The 22,724-nt window shown below is 38.4% G+C and overlaps 1 protein-coding gene across 10 annotated transcripts in view; it reads right to left on the bottom strand.

Annotated features, from left to right (window-relative positions):
• The window catches only part of LOC134218211 (myocyte-specific enhancer factor 2), a 289,827-nt gene that overhangs the window by 181,167 nt on the left and 85,936 nt on the right, over positions 1 to 22,724 (bottom strand). The gene's annotated exons all lie outside the window — the stretch shown is intronic.

Below are 22,724 nucleotides of genomic sequence, written 5' to 3'. Positions count from 1 at the left end.
TGAACGTGCGCTCACCGAGGATCATCCACTTTTCGTCTGACAATGCGGTGTAATGATAGTTGTCGGACGATTGCTTGTAAATTAGAAGCAGATCTTCTTAACTTGACGGAGTGAGGTGCTTCTCACTCTGACACCTGGATGCCTGACGCGACCGAAATGATTTTGTCTGGAAGCGTTCTTTTTTACGATTAGAACACCAGTTTGGGTCCGTAAAAACGCCCCTTGGCGCATTCTTTAGGGGGTTGCCCATGTACCACGAGGACAGTTTTAGGGAAATTGTTGTTCATACACATTTTTGTAAATTTATATGAGCAATTGTTCACACTGGGGGAGGGGCTATCTGTAAATGATCAAAACCTGTCAACGTCGTATATGGTCAGTTCCTAGTCACAGATGGCTAGATGGAGTTCCTTTACGTCATAAGCATTATTCCAAATATGGACCATCAGATCGTGCGCTTTACTAACCGTAGGTATGTTGGCCACCAAAAGAGAGTTGTACCATGTGGTACTATAAAAGGTGCTGTAAAAGTAGCGGATGTATAATTTTGAGCAAATACCATACCGTCAAACGGGGAGACTTGCAACACTTTTCTAGTTTCTCTTTCAATAATTCTGAATTAAAAAGATTCATTCATTCTACTAGTACATGATACTTTTAATGCGTCCTAATATTAATGATTAGACATATAATCAGACATATAACAATAATGAAAATATGAAAATAATATCAAAATGATGGGTGTTGTAAGCCACCCCTACTGCGAATTCAATCATAACATGATTTAGAACAACTTAATCATAGTGATTTTTCATCCTGGGTCATTCTTCACCACTGTCAATGTAGGGGCCTTACTTGAGGGATCCCCCCTCCCCTCATTCCGATTTTTTTACGATTTCAACGGATCGATTGATATTTTTAAGTCATCGGTTTGAAAGGTTGAAAGTGCTTTATGTCGGTTTAAGAATGGTGTGCACCATCACCATTCCCTGGATATAGTTGTTTTTAAAACGGTTTTCCTCTCCCAGGCAACCAAATTACCACGATTATGTTAAGATCATTATTTTGCAACCGCATTTTCGCAGCAAGCAGTAAAACATCCACAAGTGTTGGATCTTCTAGGGGATTCAACACTGTTTGACCACCTTAAGTCTTAGTTTTACTATTTTCTGTATAAGGATAATGAAAATTGTTGTTAGGGACAAATCGTACCGCCAAGCGGTTTCCCGGATAAACAATTTGTTTTTTAACTTCTATCACTGCCTTCATCGAAGTTTTCTTTGAAAAATTAGAGGTTTCTTGTAGTTTCGCGGCACGGTAAAGGAATTCTGTAACATAAAATCCATGCTAGTTTAAAAAAAGTTCAAAAAATAAACAGTTTTTGAAACATAAAATTATCGTGCATCAGCTGTTGCAAGTCGACCCCGCAGGGGGACAAATTTCAAAAAAGTTGATATTTCAAAAACAAACAATTTTATTATTTTATAGTTTATGCAGAATTACATACCTAATTAAGTATTGTAACTGGAGAGGGGATCGATTTTGGTGAAATTATTTTCAGTTTGCTACACGAATTTACGATTTCGTTCGTTTCGACGTTCGACTTTCAATTAACGAAACAGTTTTACAAAATAATACAAAAAAAACAACAGTGAGCTATATTTTCACCTAAATACCAACTAGGCACAACAAATACAATGTAAACTTGGGATGCGTGACAACATAGGTCAATGTTTGGGTATATTTTTATTGTAAAAAAACAAAAACTTGTGGAAAACCCAAGTGTTGCAAGTCACCCCGTTTGACGGTACTAATGCAAATCTCGCTTAACTTTTCAAAAGGTCCTAAGTAACATTTTTTTCATGAATTAATTTGAATAGCGCAATCAACAGAACAACATGAAAGCTTTTGATTGCAGTACTCAAATTAATTCATGAAAAAAATGTTACTTGGGTCCTTTTGAAAAGTTAAGCGAGAAATGTTCATAACACTAATTAAAGAAAGTACAAATTAACCACTCAAAAAACGCCAGGGAAAGATGAAAAAGCAATCTAGTATTCAATTCATAGTTGTTGCATTTTTTTAATCTTTCTTTTATTTGGAAAGCTCATTACCGTGAAGCGTCGAGGTAGGGGAATACAATAATATAGAGGAAAAGCAATGGATTTTAAGGGTCTTAAGTAATTACGATGCTGATGTTCACAAAGTTGACATTCTTGGCGATGTTTCACATCTGTAACGGGACAAACACACTTTTTCTTGGAAAACAACAACGAGAGGAAGACATACGGAAGAGATTAACGACAGACATTGAAATGGGCAACACGAGGAAGACATTTGTTATGGGGTACGACAGACAAGGGGATGGGCAGACTATGAGTACAGTCTTACATTAGCAACTTTCAAAAATTGGTGGACGAGGCTCTTTCAGTCTTATAAAGCAGCTAAAACGTTATTGCATCTATTATCCGACGTTTCGGTGTATATTTCACCTTCTTCAGGGATTTCTATGATTTTAATGGAAATTAAAATTAATTGTTCACAAATTTTCTTGATAATTTTTAGGATACAAATCAAACACATATTTCAGCATAACTCGAGAAGTAGTTAAGCAAATGGAACCAAATTTGATATGTGGAGATTGTCGGGTTTGAGTAAGTTACCATCAGCGTGTGATTATACATCAACAGCAGCAAGCCATGGCTCGGGCTCCTCTGGTCAGACCTCCGTGGCGTGCCAACACACCCACGGAGAGCTGCTCTCATAACATTTCGCTCCGGCCATTTGGGGCCACACAGAGGTTTTTGAAGGCAATGTATCTATGATAATTCGAGACCCCTTCCCGCTCTAAAGGAGTGGGTTTCCATACAAATTGAACACAAATTTTGAAAATAATCAATTTCTGGCGAGACGAAGTTCGACAGGACTTCTAGTTCCATAATAAATATCTCTCTGTGACAGACATGTACAGAAAATATTCAGAGTTTCCTGTTGGAGCAGATTAAGTTAGCATCCTTATTTGAAGAGTACTGAAGAGGTTTGATTTTTTTTTGAACTTTTGTGATTTCAAAAAATAATTCCCGGAATTAGGAAAATCACGAAATGAATCGAATCTTTGAATCCCGGCTGTGCAAATCTCGGTTGAAGTTCGTCTGCTGAAATACACAGATAAACATATGTTGTGATTTTGAATTTATTTTCATTTCTCACTGTTATTTTGAATCGAATTAAATTCAAACTGTCTTGCTAGTAAAATTCAGTCAAATTTAATAAAATATCGAATTTTAATTCGTTTGTTGGGTATTGGCAGCAATTTTACACGTTGTTGAATTTCCAAAGCTATGTGTTGTGTAGCGGCTGAATGGACGTATGAATTCGGCGACTCCTTTGGATACGCGGAAGAATTTCAACGGTGTCAGTTCAGTACGGGAGGCCAACCTTCAGTTTTTTTTTCGAAATGGTAGTTAAACTATTCCCAAGTAACATTTTGAGTTTAACCATACATTATTATCTGATTTGGAGAGCAAAATTTCAAGACTAACAATAAAACTAAGATCTTCATGACAACCTCTTGATGGCCGATTTATGATTATTTTATGGCCAAGTTGACCACTCTTGAGAACGTCTTCAAAGCGAGTTGAAGGTAGTTTATAAATCTGTCATAAAACCGCTGTCAACCAGAGACGTCGCGTGCGCATGTGCACTGCACAGGCAGCAATTTTGTCCCTAACATTTAAACTGTCAATAGATTTCTAAAAAAAAAATATGTATTGCACATATGTCGTGTGTTTTGTACAAATTTGACGATTATGTACGAATACGCATATGAGGCAACCTAAATGTGGCGATGGAGGCGCGTTATATTTTACTCTACGAGTACAGCTTGTGAGCATTTCCTTCTTTGCTCAAGGGTTTCGATTTCAAGAAGTCTGCAGCGATCTTCAAATCGTGGCAAATTTAAAGGATCACGCCAAGGAAGACCACGTAAAGCAAATCTGACGAATTTGTGTTGAATTGCTTCGATCCTATCGATCTAAGTCGCTTGATACGGACACCATACAACGGCATTGGATTCTAGTATTGACCTCACTAAGGCACAGAACAGAGATCGAAGGTATAGCGGGTAACGAAATTCGTTAGTTTTTATGGAATAGAATATTCGGCATTCTGGAAGCACTGTGGAGAGTTCCTCGATGAAGAGCAGAAATAAAAGCGGGCCAAGGTTGCTGCCTTGGGGCATACCAGATGGGTTAGTGAAAATGTTGGATGTTTCCGTTCCTATCTTCACAACAAGCTGTCGGTTTGTCAAATATGATTTGAGCCAGCAGATGATTTTTTGGATATTTCTCAAGCCGAGCAAGCAGTATTCCATGATCAACTCGATCGAATGCAGATTTGAAATCGGTGTACACTGTATCGACATGTGCACCGGAGTTCATATTTTGCAAGCATAGTGATATAAATTGTGTAAGATTAGTTGCAGTTGACCATTTAGGATAAAATCCATGCTGGTCCGGAGATGTGCTTTACACGCCGCAAATAGTATGTCGTTCATGATGATCATTTCATTCTGTGTGGTGATGGTTTGTTTGCCTCTGTGCGGAAAGAAAAATTAATTTTTGCGTGTGAAAGTGAACTTGTGCCGCGGGAAAAATATTTCTATCGTGTGCCCTTTTTGTTACTGTATCAGGATAAGTAGGAGGCATTTAGCCTCCGTGCCAAATTTTCATTTAATTTAACATTTATTACTCAACACAGCATCCCGTGAAGCCATAGTTTTACCTATAGCTTCGCGCGGCAAGCTGTTGTTGTTCATTTGCTTGCCCTATTTCTTTTATTCGTCTCTGTGGATCGTGTAGTGTGTTGTTGCATGTTTGAGTCCACTGCTGTGTAGAGGATGGAGTGCGAAAAGTGCAAAGTGGGGATCGCAATCAACGATTTCCCACTGTGTTGTTTTCAATGTGAGAAATATTTTCATGTCCGCTGCTCTCCTATTGAAGCGAAGGCAGCGGCCAGATTGATTACGGAGAATACAAATGTTTTTTTCAAGTGTTGTGACTGTCTATCTAGTCGATCTTGCGACGGACAGAATGTACAGGTTCCGAATACCATTCGTTTCGATGAAGAGATGAAGAAACTTTCTTCTCTTTCTGATTCGATCGGTGATATTCGGAATCACATTACTGCCCAAATAGACAGCGCGTTGTTAATCGGTATTGAGAAATTACAGAAAAATGTATCTGAGGTTTTGAACGAGGCTGTTAATGGTCTCAAAGATTCGATCAGCAAAGAAATGGAAAATATGAAATGTTTATTTTTCAATTTAACCCGAGTAGAAATTTAGCTGTAATGAATGAAATGCAAGGTACATCGCGAAAGGCTACGGGGCCTAATTTGATTCCCAAAACGAAAAAGCGTAAGGTACAAGATGTTGACGATACATCTGATATTGCAATGCCAGAAAATGTTAGTTTCGCGGATATTGTTAAAAGTAATGTTGGGAAAAATAACGTTAAAGTAACGAAAAAAGTCACTGCGCCTACACGGTTAGAACGCTTTACCCATTGATGGGTAAAAAAGTATACATTTTTTGGTAGCATGACGAACTGTCAAAAAAGGGGTAATTTTCTATACTGACCAATGGGTGAAAAAATACCCATTTTAACAACCTGCATGGAAGAGGAAAAATGGGTGAAAAAGTAGTTGTAAATATTGATTTATATATATTGAATGCAAATTTTGGTAATCTACACTTATTTCGTATCAGGTTTTCGACTAGATGAAGATTCGAACGCTCTTCTTTATTATTTTCAATACATGACGAAGCAAGATGGAGAAAAAATTAGGTGTTTATTGTTTCATTTGCATTCAACAGTGGTTGATATTAATATTAACAATGCATTTACTTTCTTCAACAGGTGGAAAGAAATATGAAATCAAAACCTTATAACCGAGCTTATAATCTGGACAGCCGGGACCGTCATCATCCGCAGCCGGTGCTCATGGTGCTTTTGGTGTTTACGCGAAAGAGGCTGATATTATATTTGTATTATTTTTATTATGTGTTTATAATATTTCTTTTGTATTTATATTATGAAGGAATAAAAAATGCATGTTTCCAAATTTTTAAAAATTAACTTCAACTATTTTAACTTCAACGAATTTAAAATGCTCCCAAATTTGTTCATAAAAATGGGTATTTATTTACCCATTTTTATCAAAAAATTGCTCAGTCCGATGGGTAAAATTATACCCATCTATTGACAGAAACACCTTTTACCCATTAATGGGTAAACTAGATTTACCCATTAAATGGGGAGAGACACTTCTAGCGAAAATGGGTGTTTTTTCACCCATTAATGGGTTTTTGAAAACAACCGTGTAAGGAAGTAAAGGTCACTCGTAAGGCTCGTCCGGTCATTGTGATTAAACCGAAAGAGTCCAACCAGAGTAGCGATGATACTCGGAAATTTTTGAATAGTAAACTGGATCCAAAAACACACAGGATCAGTAACTTTAGAAACGGGAAAAACGGCTCTATTATTGCTGAGTGTGCAACAGGATTTAATGTTGATGTTGTGAAAATGGTATTAAAAGTGATTTGGGCGAAAACTTTAATGCTGTTGTTCCCTCATCGATGCTAGACTAAAAGTGATGGGAATGTGCGATAAGTTTTCTTCCGATGAATTCATTCAGATTTTGAAAGATCAGAATGAAGACATCGCAATAAATGATGTTAAAGTAATAAGAATGTATGAAAATCCACGTTTTAAATATAACAAGAACAATGTTGTTATTGAAGTCGATAAAGAGACTTATAGTTGTTTGTTGACCGCGAGAAAAGTTAACATAAGGTTTGATCGGTGCCTTGTTGTTCCCGAAATTAGAAAAAAATGAATTCCGAGCGTAAAATGAAATTGGACGTGAACCACAGTGCCTTCAGTACTGAGTGTAGTGTTTATAAGCGATTAGTTGAACGGAAAAAGAGCAGCTTACGTTTCAATGAATAGCAACCAAGTTCTAGTAGAAATGTGAGCAAATTATATATTTTGTATTTGAATATTGCGGGTTTGTCTACAAACTACGTTGCATTACGTAAGATTGTAGAAGATAAACGTCCATTTTTAGTGTTTATATCTGAAACTCATATAGTCGACATTGAAGCATTTGATCAGTATAGCATTCCGGGTTATAGTGTAGCTGCTTGTTTATCACATTCTAGACACACTGGCGGTGTTGCTATTTATGTCAAAGAATCAGTTCAGTTCAAGCTTCAATTAAACGATGGAGGAAACTGTGATGGAAACTGGTTCTTAGGCATTGCAGTTGTACGTGGCATGAAGATGGGTAATTATGGTGTTTTATATCACTCTCCCAGTGCAAGTGACCAGCGCTTTATTGAGATTTTGGAATACTGGTTTGAGTCATTTATAAATCCTAGTAAATTAAATGTAATTGCTGGTGATTTTAATATCAATTGGCGTGACGATTCCAATTCGAATCATTTGAATCGTTTAGCGGATTTTTTCAATTTAAAACAAAAAGTAAATTCTTATACGCGTATTTCCCAGCACAGTAGAACTTTGATTGATCATGTGTATACAAATTTTGATTCTGTAACTAGCGAAACGAGTAATGATTTAAAAGTAACCGATCATGAAACGCTAGTCATTAACGTTACCGACAATAATAGTAATGATAGTAATTTAATTAAAATGAAGTGCTGGAGAAAATACTCTAAACAAGCAATTTCGGGTCTTGTCGAAAGAAACGTGGATTTTCAAGAAAATTCCGGTAATATAGATGAAAGATCAGCTGTTCTCACAAACGTTTTGAAATCCTGTACCAATCAATTAATAGAACAGAAGTTAGTAACTTTGCATAATTCTAACAGCTGGTATAATTTAGATCTTTGCGCCTGAAACGTAAAAGAGATAAATTGTATAAAAGTTTCAAAGAACTACTAATGAAAATCATTGGAATAGGTATCAGGTAGCGCGGAACAAATATTCGCAATCTTTGACACGTACACGATGCGAGTATATTCAGAGGAAAATTTATCAGCATCAACAGCAACAGCAAAGAGTTATGGAAAATATTGAAATCATTATGAAAGCCTAGTAGTTGCAAGCCGCGGTCCATAGCTTTTAAATGCCACATTAGAACAGTCAGAACAAGAAATTGCATCTAAATTCAACGATTATTTCGTCAATAGTGTCTTATCCATTAACCGATCTATCGAGTTAGTGGATGAGCCTGATGAAATAAAACAGCCGATAAATATTAACTGTCGATTAGATTGTTTTCGCCCTATTACTTTTGAAGAACTTAAAAACATTTGCTTTTCTTTAGGTAAAACGGCTGGAGTTGATAATGTTAATGCTAGAGTTATTCAAGATTGCTTTCATGTCATTGGACGCAACTTGCTGGACCTTATAAATGAATCGTTACAAACTGGGCACGTGCCGCATATTTGGAAGGACAGAATCACTAGTGATTCCAATACAAAAAGTTGCTGGAACGATTAAAGCCGAAGAGTTTCGTCCCATCTACATGTTGCACACATTAGAGAAAATTTTAGAACTTGTGGCCTGGCCTTTAACAGCTAATTACATATTTAAATAGTAATAACTTGTTAATACCGGAAAAATCAGGCTACAGTGAAGGTCATTCCTGTGAAACTGCATTGAACTTGGTATTATCTAAATGGAGAGAAAATATGGAACGTAAAGATACTATTCTAGCTGTGTTTTTGGATCTCAAACGCGCTTTTGAGACAATTTCTCGGCCCTTATTGTTGAAAACTGTTAAGCGCTTTGGAATTTTGGGTTCTGCATACAAATGGTTTGAAAGCTATTTGTCTGACAGATCCCAACGGACTGCTTTCAATGATTATGTGTCGTGTCCCGTGGAGAATGACCTTGGTATACCACAGGGAAGTGTATTAGGGCCTCTTTTGGTAATTATGTACATCATTGACATGCTACGGGTCTTACGTTATAGTGATATTAATTTGTTTACTGATGATACTGTAATATTCATTGCAGCTCAAAATCTGGAGGAAGCGATTGAGCACTTGAATGAAGATTTGCATTCTTTAAGTAGATGGTTGAAGTACAAACAGTTAAAATTGAATATTAGTTAAACAAAGTATATGGTTATTTCATGAAATCGTTCAATTGATAATGTCTCTGTGAAAATTGATGACGAGACTCTTGATCGCGTACAGGAAATTAAATATCTTGGCGTGATTATTGATGATAAATTGAAATTTGACCAACATATTGACAATCACCTGTCATAAGACGAGTTTATACAATCCCATTGAATTCCACCACTTAATTGTGGATCGACTTGAGTCGAGTCAAGTACGAGACACTGAAGACGGCCTTACTGTTGAGGTCGAAATACGTATCTGTCAAGATACAATTAAGTGGTGGAATTCAATGGGATTGTATAAACTCGTCTTATGACAGGTGAAAACATTCCACTAAAAAGCTCAAAATAATTTTCTTATCATATTGACAATGTCATCAAGAAAATAGCCAAGAAGTATGGAATCCTATGTCGACTGAAAAACGAATTAAATACAGCTAGTAAAATACAGTTGTACAAATCAATCATCTCTCCTCACTTGGACTTTTGCCCTTCCATTTTGTTTTTAGCAAATCAAACACAAATATCGAGATTGCAGCGCTTGCAGAATAAGATTATGCGTTTGATTTTAAGATGTAACAGATTCACTTCCTCAACTTTTTTGTTGGATGCATTGCAGTGGCTCTCAGTGAAGCAAAGAATTGTGTATTTAACAATGGTGTTCATTTTTAAAGTAGTAAATGGTTTGCTGCCTCGATATTTGTGTGATCGAATTGAAAGAGGAAGTGACATTCATAGATATAACACTAGAAACGCGGAAGATGTAAGAACACCTAACTTTTTGCATGGAGCTTCACAAAATTCTTTGTTTTTTAAAGGTATCAATGATTTCAATTCGATGCCTACACATATCAAACGTGCAACGACATTATCACAATTCAAGAGACTTTGTGTTTCACATGTAAAAGCTGTATTTTAAGCAGCTACTTAGTTGACTTTTTTAAAATCATTAATTATTGTATCTTGACGAAGTTTGACCTACGGATATTTTGTTTGGACAATTGTGTTTTTCAATTATTGAGGCACTAAACTATTTTGTTCGCCTCGATGATGATGATGGATTTTATATTTATTGACGTAATTGTAATTTGACCTTTTTCTTGTGTAGTCTACAAAAGTTTGAGTCTCGCGCGCGTAAAGCACATATGAATGATTTTTAAATTTATGTACAGACTTGCGCTTTTTCAGCTGTTTCAATGATTCTGCGGATTAGTAATAGGCTATCTAGTAGAGTTTGGTTTCCGCGGTTGATACCGAAACTTTTGATATCGACGGAGCGGTAACACAAGTTTTGATTTTGTTGACAACGACATAGTTTATTAGATTCTTATCAGGGTGGCCACTGAAATTCGCTTTTCAAATTCCCGGTTTTTTTCCCGCTTTTCCCGATAAATTTTGTCAAATTTTCCCGGTTTTTATTTTCCCGGTTTTTGAAGTTTTACTAGGTGTTTTATTCTCTGATAAAACCGTGTGTTATATGAAATGCTTTAATCAACTTGCACACTGAAATTGGGCGTTTCGTGGCCATGTAGTTAGTGACAACCGGCATTTAAATCAATAAGGTAATACCACATTAGCAGGTAATTACAATAATGATTCGTTTCTTACTTGCAAAACTTTCGTAAACGTTTCTCTTGGTTGTAAAACTTTCGTAAGATTCTTGCAAAGTCAATGGACATTGCATTGCAGTCTAGTGTGGTTCTTCCTTCTTAGAGCATAATGTTCACAGGTCAGAAAGCAGTAAAATCGTATAATACTTTAAAGTATACCGCCATCGGGGGTGACAATGAGTCTGTAGGGTCGTAGAGCCAAATCGTTAAAAAAAAGTCTCTTATATTTTAGTCTTTTTTCCCTCCGATACATTCAATAGATTCTACAAGCAGTCTAAGTAGTTGAAACAGTGACCCGTTCTCACCCCCATTTTACCCATTGCCACCACCGACGACGGTAGCCGAAATATTTGCAATGTTCAACTCTCAGTTTGATTTTATTCACACTATTTCAAAGAATACCTTCCTGAGTAACTTATTAAGCTTTTCAAACTATCGCAAAGTTATGTGAGGAAGAACACAATTAGATTCGTAATTTAATCAATTTTACATTTTAAATTTCTAGAATTCTGTTTACTTTTTTCAGTTTTTTATCCATTAAAATAGGATCTTGGATTTCTTATTAAAAAGTTTAAACGATCCCATTCAATATTATAAGATTGGAATTCAAAAAAAAAAAAATTGGAACTTATTCCTTATGTTCCGTGTAACAAGTTGAAAAATATCTTAGAGTATATCTTTCACCATCATAACCTTCACTTATATCAGGTTAGTTGCGAGATTAGTTGTGGAAAAATACTAAACTAGAGATATTTTATATCTATTGTAATGAATATTGCAGACAATATACCGAAGTATTTAAAAAATACAATTTTTTGATGATTTGTAGAATTTTTAAAAATAATTTTAAACAACTCTTGAACCGTTAAAATATATACACCATATTCCTTTTTTCGAATTCTGCGCAATTGAAAATTACAAAAAATACGAGAAAGTAATAGAGGTACCTCGTACCTCTAAAGGCGAGCTTGGAGACATTAGAAGAATAACTTAAAGTTGAATACATTCATTCAAGAAAAATGAATATTTCGATATTCGTTCTAGACTTGCCTCATAACACAGTATTTATGATATAAGACACTCGAAATTAATATCAAAATGATCTAGCAGGGATTGAATCCAAAAAAGAATGAAAAAATCTGGTCCCCGACACAAAATGAGCGAGAACAAGGCGTTTTATCATCACTTCTCGAAGGGGACTGCTTATCAGATTTTGTTTTTCTCGCACTTGCATGAAATTTCGATAAACTTGTTTTAATGGTTTGTAATGATTCGAAACAGTTCTCGCCTCTCTTTTATCGTTGTTCATTCTTTTGAGATCGATTTTTGAAAACCCTGTAATCTAGTAACAGCACAAACTAAATTTGGGAAAAGGATCTACTTAATTTTTGTACCTCGCACACGCACTAACGTGGCGTATTCAAATAATTCAGTTAGAATGCGACTGAATAATAAATATTAAACAGTAAATCTAATCAATTCCATTAAAAACTTTAAAAGGGTTTGAATGTCACTTGACGAGAATTATTTTTTTCCCGGTACATGTCCTGAATTCCCGGTTTTTCCCGCTTTTTTCCCGGTGACTTCAATTTCCCGTCTTTTTCCCGCTTTTCCCGTTTTTCCCGGTTCGGTGGCCACCCTGTATTATTGATGTTTTTGAGTGGCTAACGTTACTTGTAATAACATAAAACGTGATTCTTGGTGGAACTTTTGAAATCTGTGCGAGAGTATGTGCGAGGGTATCACAATTTTTGCATTTTTATGAACGCGAAGCATCGCTACTGATACTTATAAGAATCTGTGGATAAAATAAACAGTTTTTTTTTACATTTCACATTTTTGCTGAATAGTAATGGAAAGTTATGAAATTAATTTCTGTGATGGTAATCAGATCGTTTTTGTTTTGTTTTGCAAATCTGATTAAATTGTTGAAAAATTAAATTCAATGAATTATCTTAAAGATAAATCGTCTAGCTCAAACCTTTGTAGGGGTATGTGGCGGGACCATCATCATCATCATGATTTCAAAAAATACCCAGCGTTGAGTATTTTTAAACTTACTTTTGAGTTATTATTTCTCTTCACTTTCATCCACTCTTTCCCTAGTTGTCAAAAACAAAAGAGCAAAGCAATTCAATGGCGTCCGTTTAGTACGGGAAGCCAACCTTCAGTTTATTGTCTGAAGTCGAAAATGAGTGTTTAGTAAATAAAACTTACGTAGGGAAATTTTTTTAACATGGGAGTGCATGCAAACTACTTTCAAGTAACATTTTAAGTTTAACTATGCATTAATAGTAGTTTTGGAGAGCAAATTTTCAAGACTAACAATAAAACTTAGATCTTCATAACAACCTCTTGATGGCTGCTTTATGATTATGTTATGGCCAAGTGGACCAATCTTGCGAACGTCTTCAAAGCGAGTTCAAGGTAGTTCATAAAACTGTCAACCGCTGTCAACCAGAGACGTCACGTCCGCATATGTGCAACATGTGCACTCCACAGGTAGCTATTTTGTCTTTAACATTTCAACTGTCAATAAATTTCAAAAAAAATGTATTGCCCATATGTCGTATGTTTTGTACAAATTTGACGATTATGTACGAATACACATATGAGGCAACCGAAATGCGGCGATGGAGACGCGTTATATTTAACTCTGCGATACCGAAACGACCCACCGCATGTTGTTCGACACGAGCACTTTCAGCCGTGAACGCTTTGTTATCTTTGTTATGCATCACACACGCATTATTTTGTATGTGTAGGTCATCCGTTCTAACAGCAATCGGCAATGTATAGGTAGTCAAAGCGTTCTTTGTTGGCAGTGCACGGTTTGGTGACGATGTAGTAAAACACATCGGTTTGATGCCTAGGGGAGAACGGTCCAACATGCACCCCTTAAGCTTTTTCGATGTTTTCGTTCATGTAAACAAAAATACCCAACCATTTCAACGTATAGATGCAAAATTTACAAACCCTGCTACATTTCACAATGATCTCTTATTCAAAACAATAAGGTTTTCATGACTTTCTAACGCATTTAAAAAATGTTTCAAAAATAGGCCTGGGGCAAAACGCCTGAATGGTGGTCTAAAATGACTCAATTGCATGTAAAATTATGGTGAACGCATGGTTGTTTGTTTTTTCTTAATTGATTGAACTGCAATCTTACGGATGTGGTGGAAGAATAGCAAATCGTTAAATTTGAGTGAATATGAAGGGATTTTGCTAAATTTTTCCAATGGAGCTCAATGATGGATAACTAATTATGAATTGTAATGGTAATATTCGTTCATAAATGTACTGCAACAGATTATATGAGTGATTTTATGAGTAAGGCCATTTTGCCCCAGGGGTGCATTTTGTACCATTTTCCCCTACATATATCGCTTCAAAAAGCGTGAGGAGCGCGCGACAGGAACAAAACAGAAAGAGAAAAAAGGCGGTGATTAGATACATTTTCTACTGTCTCAAAGAGCCTTTGAATAAGCACCTCGGAGCAAAAGCACTTTTAATATTTTATATTGCTTGGGATAATGGCCATTTACAAATACAAATTTAAAAAGATTTGCATGAGCAGATGTCCACGCTGATGGAGAGAAGTACACATCTAAAACTGTTTTACATCTGTCTACGTGGTATGGAGATAGCCCCTTCCAAAAGAAAATTATTTTAGGAATAAACTAAAATTAGAATAATTGAAATACGTTTATAGTCTAAACTTTATTGTACAGACCCCATTTTTCTGATAAGACTAGCTGATAGGACTAGCTAACGTGAATTAGTCATCTAATCATGCTTAAAATATTTCAATTTTTGTGGTTAGGGGTCGTACATTAATTATGTAAGCATTTATGGAGGGAGGGGGGTCTTCCATTTTCTTACGCTCCACATAAATAAAAAAAAATATGGAAAAAATCTTACATGGGGGAAGGGGGGGGGGCTTGAAAACCCCAAAAAATGCTTACGTAATTAGTGTACAGCCCCTTAACATATAACAATTAGAACTACGTCTCATTTTACGAAATAAGTCAAACTAAAATAAAAGTGACCGTTCCATTGAAAAGATAGATAGATTTTTTATCTGTCATATTAAAAAGCATAACGATTCTCGTGATGGTATTTTTATTTTATTTCAGGCCCTGTTACTTTTAAGCAGAGCATTAGTAATTAATCATAGATTTAATCATGATTAATGAATAATGGGTTATTTAATCATTATTCATTAATCATAATCATACAAAAAATATGATTTAATCATTAATCACTAATCAATTAATCATATAACTCTACATTCAATCATTAATCACTAATCATATTCATAATTGTTTTGAGTTTATTCATAACTCATCAATTTTAATCATTGCATACATCGCTTTTATTCATTAATCTTTAATCATAATCATATAATTTTATACCTTTTAATAACTCAATTTGGAAGAAAGGTTACTTGACTATTGATCACTATTCAAATCATTCAATTTGATTATTCATAATCATTATTCATTAATCATATCGATCGTTAATCATTAATCATACACATATTCTGTCAACATTTAATCACGATCGGTAATCGTTAATCATACTTCAAACGTTTTATTCATTATTCATAATCGTTATTCATTGTAAAAAATATTTTAATCGTTAATCATAATCATTAATCATTGTCAAAAATGAATAAATCATTAATCATAATCTTTATTCATAAAGTTAAATGATTTAATCATAACCAATTCAATCATTCATTTGAAGCTTTATTCATTAACGCTCTGCTTTTACGTTTAGTTTGAGCTGAATTCGCTAAATGGGACGTGGGATAGATAATAGCAAACATATGGGAAACACTCTTGAGGATAAATTGTTTACATGGGATGTGTCAAATATTTAGCCTAAACCAAACGGAGCACAGGTTGAATAATTGATGACGCGATGCCTCGGCTGTCAACGAAGGGAATTTCTTTTCCTTGGAGCTTTTTGTTATTGTTTTGGAGAAAAAAGAAAATTGTTGAAATGAAAGAATGAAAAAAAAATAAACATTCATGCACATGGATGAAAAATAATATTCAATCACCGGAAATTGGATGCCCCAAAATTCGTTCGCGTGCTTACAATTTTTGTGCGCGTTCGAATTTCTGCTGAAACCAGGTAAAAAGAATCAGTTTATTAAACCGCGCTGTCGTAATATCCCCAGTAGCAAAGTTTAGACGGGATTGGTTCCAGCAACTCAAATACACGTAGATCTAGTTCTATACCAGTGGTGCTCAGCACTTTGGGCGTTTTTTCTTAATTTGCTTTTCACACAATAAAAATGAGCTTTGACAATACAAATTAGCACTTGGTCAAAAGCTTTTAAATGTATCTATCTGCTGACAGTAATAAAACGGATATTGGTAATAAATTTGCTCGGAACGAAACGACAAAGGTGAAAGCTGATTTTTATCGTGTGACAAGTAAATTAGGGGGAAAAAACGCCCAAAATGCTGAGCACCACTGTTCTATACGAATCACAGAAACTTATTTATGACAAGTGTGTTACTCGGGATTGTTATCTACGGCTAATTAATTAGTGCAAATATCAAATCGACATGCTGTGTTTACCTTTCTCGTATTTTCTAGTGGCATTGGTTGGCTGATTTGTTATACAGCTTTTACAAAAGCCGTAATGTAGACAATTATTTTATTATATGTATCATGCTAGGGCGAAACAAAGCGATAGAATCGAGAAAGGCATTGTCAGCGCTAGGTAGATTAACCTGTTTTTTTAATTTCCAAACATTTAAAAATAATTGCGTTATTGACATCCTAATGATTCCTCATTTTGGTAGAGCTACAAATTGTAGAGTATGGGAATGAACGATAGACGTTGAAGCTCAATGTACTTAAGAGCAATATAGCGTGTATTGGTGGAAATCGAGTTTGCTAACTTTTCAAAGCATATAAATATAAACTTTGAGATAACTTGACACATCAAAAATTACAATCCAAATTCTTTGATGGCGGATGATGTAGAAAGACATGCAACGCAGAGATCCGTCTGTGAAATTGTTTCATCAAGTACGATCCATACTGAGTTCATTTCCTGGAGCCATCAAACAAAATTTGCCAGTAGACGTGTAGGTAGCCGCAAGATGTTGTGTCTGTCGACTGGTCTGCGTCTGAGCTTTTTCTTATGACTTTTGGAGATGAATTTGTTGTAGAACGAATGACGTCGATAAAATGTTTGCTGTTTACCGCTTTTCAAATGTCCTGATGGTGGTTCTCCTTCCTCCGATGAAAAGGTAGCTGAGCAGGGGTAATGGAAAAAATGTTTTTTACGTTTTTATTATCGGAAGATAAAAATATTTCGTCTGCGAATCATGTCAATGCAATGCATGTCACATTCACCTACTGAAACGGTACGAATAGAATTCATATAGCAAATTGTTTTTTTGTCAGGTGATAAATCTCCTTTATACCATTTTGAATAAAATTCTAGTTGAAATATTCTTATCTTAGCTTAGATCAAGCTTCCGCGAACACGTAGAACCATAAAGAAGGATAATATTCAACCCTAGGAGTATCTCATTTAATTTTGAAAGATTTTTTTTATTTCAACAAAACACGTAAAATTATGCCTAAAATACATCGACTAAAATTGTTTTTCTTTGCGATATGTTGAGAACGACTAAAAATGTCATCAATTTCCGGTGCGTTAGCATTGAGGAAATCCAACAATCAATTGAGGTCGATATAAGGCAGAAAATATTTATTTGGTTCCTTAACCTACCATTTATTGACCCCCCCGAGAAAACATTCACGTAAATTAATAGAGACGTAGTGATCCGAAAACAAGTAACCTACTCACAAAAAGTCCCCCCCAGTTAACTGTCTTCCATATCGAAAGGGGACTGAATTTCAATTCATCTTCAAACGAATGCTCCGCACTAAACGTGCAGTCCCTCATTTATGGCTCCCTGGAGAAAACGCCTGGTGTGTGGGCCAGCTTCCATTCGGAATAACTATCGTCAACACCGAATTTTCCGGCCGCTTAATCCACCTGCCACCGGCTACTAAATTACTGCTTCCAGGTAAAAGTACCCATCCAAATGATGAAGGATCCGGACCGACTTTCCTTCGAGTAGCACATAAATATCTAATCTAAAACAATTGCCCAATCACACATGCCAATTTTGCGGGGGTTACCAGGGATCATCTTCGTCATAATGGTGCGCTACTTTGGCTGGAAAACCTATGGTTTTTGGATGGTTTAGTGTTTTTTTTGTTTCACCTTGAAGCGAAGGAACACGACGATGCCGGAGATATGGAGGTGGAGGCGGCTGCCCTGCCAAAGTGAACTCGTGCGGAACGGAACACGAGGAGGAAAAAATGAACATCCATCTGAAGAATCCACCCACGCACGACCCCCCAAAAGTGCTCTGCTGTTTGTGCCTGATGGAAGGAACGAAACCGTCATCATCTTGGACACTGGCAGACTTGGACAGGGGCGGACATACTAGAAAGAAAATATTCCTGGAGCAGAAAGTCATTCAGTTGTGTTTTTGAAATAGGACAAACCAACAAATCAATTTATATTCTAACGAGGTTCAAACTTTAAAAATGAAATCGAGCCTCAAAGCTTCACATGGGATATACATAATTTATTTTATCATTAATTGATTCATTTAGTAGCTAATTAAGCACGTCTATAGTTATTAACGTTATAATTTGTTACATCCGAAATGTCTATTACGATCAGCTATTTGCTATAAATTTTTCGCAATGATTGTATTCCCAACCAACCTGCGTTCTAGTAACGCCTGTGGAACACCCAGACGTCAAGACAATACCGCTCCGCAATGCTGAGGGTTTCCTCTCTGTCGATATAAATTTTCATCTGTTGCTTCCTGGAAATCCTACCTAACTGCACACTAGCGGGTGGAGTTCGCGTTTCTCGAGCCTCCTTGCCACTCGCCGCGTCCGTCGTCAGGCTTCGTTGTTATTATCAAGAATTTATCATACCGTTCAACCAAGTGAAAACCCATACCTGACGAAACTCCAAGATGGGATGTAGCTTTGGATGTTTGTTTTCGGTAATTTCGGTAGTTAGCTTTTCCTTGGTCGAGAGAGGGGAATGTGAATCTGACACTTGTTGAAATTTTGAACCATGCGAAAATCAAAGCCATTATATATCGATTGCTGAGCACGCTTTTTTCTCTTGGGCGCTTCCTTGGAATTTCCTTGGAAAATGAAATTATTTACGCAGTCTAAATTAGCCAATGTTTTCGCAGAACTTTTCGTGCATGAAGCAAATACATAAGTATAACATACTTATTACGTAATTTGCTTGCATTATTAATCTTGTGAAAATATAATAGATCTACCATGCGGATTCAAACCTCGGGCGGTTGTAAGCAGTCTGTTGAAATAAATTTGAGCTTGCTTGAGCTTGAGCTTGATTGACTGCTCGTAGTTGCTACTCCATTATGACCAGATCAGCTGTTCTTGCACAGGGAACCAACAGATGTTTTGCTTGGGACTAGCACACATCTTCAATGTACAAGTACTGGTGATCTCATTTGTTAGGTCATACTGGCGCGTGCCATGTCAGAATGCAAGTCAATGTAGGGAAGGGGGAGGAAATGATGATGCAATCACTCGCCCACTGCAAGCCGAATATACCTCTGCACTTGCCACGAGTTCATGCGAAATTTGTTGGAATTTTTGGGTTAGGTTCGAGAAGCAGAGGTCCGTCTTGGTTAACGAGCTGCCAATGTGATAGATAGGAGTAGGCAAATGATGGAATTTCTAATTATATGTAGGAAACGAGCTCTATAGTTCATTCCCAATTCTAGCAGATTACTGTTAGAATACTCAAGTTGAAGGTATAGGAATAGTAATGGAAACGGTATGGAAGTCCATTTCCTGTTCTAGTGATTGCTAGAACATGAAAAACATAGATAAAGATACAAAGTAGGATAATGGAACGGACCTGGGATTGAACCCACGACCTCCTGCGTATGAGGCAGAAGCAGTAGCCATATGACTACCAAGCCCGCTAGCAGTCTGTTGAAATAAATTTTAAGTCACAAAGTTTAAATCACCTCACCATGGTTATCATAAAATATAGCATGCATCTTCGAACTTCTTGTTCAAGTTGTGCGAGTTATTACGTAGAATGTTCGAAAATTTTTGAAAATGTTCGCCTTTGGTTTGATTCAAACCTCGGACAGCAACTGGCATTTGATTCAATAGGCACTACAATATAAACTTCGGATACCTGATTATACAGTACCGAGAAGAATAAATAACTCAAACTAGATAGCTCAGACTGTCTTCTTATTATTTCGTCGCATTGAATTAAAATAAATTACTTGAATGTAACTATAATAAACCATTTCGGCCTTCCCAGTTATTAAACTCAAATACAGTGGTGGTCATATAATTAGCACGCGGCTCACACAGTGCTGTATTACCAAAAATATTAACAATAAAAAATTTTGCACACTGCATTTGAGATTCCGGTCATAAGGACGTTTGCATGTTTTCAAGAGGCCCGGAAGCCTGCTTTCAAGAGGTCCGGAAGCTTCCTTTCAAGAGACCCGGAAGCCTCCTTCCAAGAGGCCCGGAAGCCTCTTTTCAAGAGGCCCGGAAGCCTGCTTTCAAGAGGCCCGGAAGCCTCCTTTCAAGACGCCCGGAAGCCTCCTTTCATGAGGCCCGGAAGCCTCCTTTCAAGAGGCTCGAAAGCCTCCTTTCAAGAGGCTCGAAAGCCTCCTTTCAAGAGGCTCGGAAGCCTCCTTTCAAGAGGCTCGGAAGCCTCCTTTCAAGAGGCTCGGAAGCCTCCTTTCAAGAGGCTCGGAAGCCTCCTTCAAGAGGCTCGGAAGCCTCCGTTCCAGAGGCTCGGAAGCCTCCTTTCAAGAGGCTCAGGAGCCTCCTTTCAAGAGGCTCTGGAGCCTCCTTTCAAGAGGCCTGGGAGCCTCCTTTCAAGAGGCCTGGAAGCCTCCTTTCAAGAGGCTGGAAGCCTCCTTTCAAGAGGCTCAGAAGCCTCCTTTCAAGAGGCCTGGAAGCCTCCTTTCAAGAGGCCTGGAAGCCTCCTTCAAGAGGCTGGAAGCCTCCTTTCAAGAGGCCTGGAAGCCTCCTTTCAAGAGGCTCAGCCTCCTTTCAAGAGGCTCAGAAGCCTCCTTTCAAGAGGCCGGGAAGCCTCCTTCAAGAGGCCGGGAAGCCTCCTTTCAAGAGGCCGGGAAGCATTCTTTCAAGAGGCCGGGAAGCCTCCTTCAAGAGGCCTGGAAGCCTCCTTTCAAGAAGCCTGGAAGCCTCCTTTCAAGAGGCCTGGAAGCCTCCTTTCAAGAGGCCTGGAAGCCTCCTTTCAAGAGGTCTGGAAGCCTCCTTTCAAGAGGCCTGGAAGCCTCCTTTCAAGAGGCTCAGGAAGCCTCCTTTCAAGACGCCTGGAAGCCTCCTTTCAAGAGGCCCGAAGCCTCCTTTCAAGAGGCCCAGCCTCCTTTCAAGAGGCTCCAGCCTCCTTTCAAGAGGCCCGGAAGCCTCCTTTCGAGAGGCTCGGAAGCCTCCTGTCAAGAGGCTCGGAAGCCTCCTTTCAAGAGGCTCGGAAGCCTCCTTTCAAGAGGCTCGGAAGCCTTCTTTCAAGAGGCCCGGAAACCTTCATTCAAGAGGCTCGGAAGCCTCCTTTCAAGAGGCTCGGAAGCCTCCTTTCAAGAGGCCCGGAAGCCTCCTTTCAAGAGGCCCGGAAGCCTTCAAGAGGCCCGAAAGCCTCCTTTCAAGAGGCCCGGAAGGCTTCTTTTAAGAGGCCTGGAAGCCTCCTTTCAAGAGGCTACGAAGCCTGCTTTCAAGAGGTCCGGAAGCCTCCTTTCAAGAAGCCTGGAAGCCTTCTTTCAAGAGGCCCGGAAGCCTCCTTTCAAGCGGCCCGGAAATTTCCTTTCAAGAGGCCCGGAAGCGTCCTTTCAAGAAGCCCGGAAGCCACCTTTCAAGAGGCCCGGAAGCCTCCTTTCAAGAGCCCCGGAAGACTCCTTTCAAGAGGCCTGGAAGCCTTCTTTCAAGAGGCTCGGAAGCCTCCTTTCAAGAGGCCTGGAAGCCTTCAAGAGGCCCGAAAGCCTTCTTTCAAGAGGCTCGGAAGCCTCCTTTCAAGAGTCCCGGAAGCCTTCAAGAGGCCCGAAAGCCTCCTTTCAAGAGGCCCGGAAACCTCCTTTCAAGAGGCCCGGAAGCCTCCTTTCAAGAGGCCCGGAAGCCTTTTTTCAAGAGGCCCGGAAGCCTCCTTTCAAGAGGCCCGGAAGCCTCCTTTCAAGAGGCCCGGAAGCCTCATTTCAAGAGGCCCGGAAGCCTCCTTTCAAGAGGCCCGGAACCTCCTTTCAAGAAGCCCGGAAGCCTCCTTTCAAGAGGCCCGGAAGCCTCCTTTCAAGAGGCCCGGAAGCCTCCTTTCAAGAGGCCCGGAAGCCTCCTTTCAAGAGGCCCGGAAGCCTCCTTTCAAGAGGCCCGGAAGCCTCCTTTCAAGAGGCCCGGAAGCCTCCTTTCAAGAGGCCCGGAAGCCTCCTTTCAAGAGGCCCGGAAGCCTCCTTCAAGAGGCCCGGAAGCCTCCTTTCAAGAGGCCGGAAGCTTCCTTTCAAGAGGCCCGGAAGCCTACTTTCAAGAGACCTGGAAGCCTCCTTTCAAGAGGCCCGGAAGCCTCCTTTCAAGAGGCCCGGAAGCCTCCTTTCAAGAGGCCCGGAAGCCTCCTTTCAAGAGGCCCGGAAGCCTCCTTTCAAGAGGCCCGGAAGCCTCCTTTCAAGAGGCCCGGAAGCCTCCTTTCGAGAGGCCCAGAAGCCTCCTTTCAAGAGGCCCGGAAGCCTCCTTTCAAGAGGCCCGGAAGCCTCCTTTCAAGAGCCCCGGAAGCCTCCTTTCAAGAGGCCCGGAAGCCTCCTTTCAAGAGGCCCGGAAGCCTTGAAAGGAGGCCCGGAAGCCTCCTTTCAAGAGGCCCGGAAGCCTCCTTTCAAG

Source organism: Armigeres subalbatus, chromosome 2 (genome assembly GCF_024139115.2).
Source record: "Armigeres subalbatus isolate Guangzhou_Male chromosome 2, GZ_Asu_2, whole genome shotgun sequence".
Taxonomy (NCBI): domain Eukaryota; kingdom Metazoa; phylum Arthropoda; class Insecta; order Diptera; family Culicidae; genus Armigeres; species Armigeres subalbatus.
The sequence above is the reverse complement of the archived record's forward strand: the minus strand, read 5'-3'. Positions and strand labels throughout refer to the sequence as shown.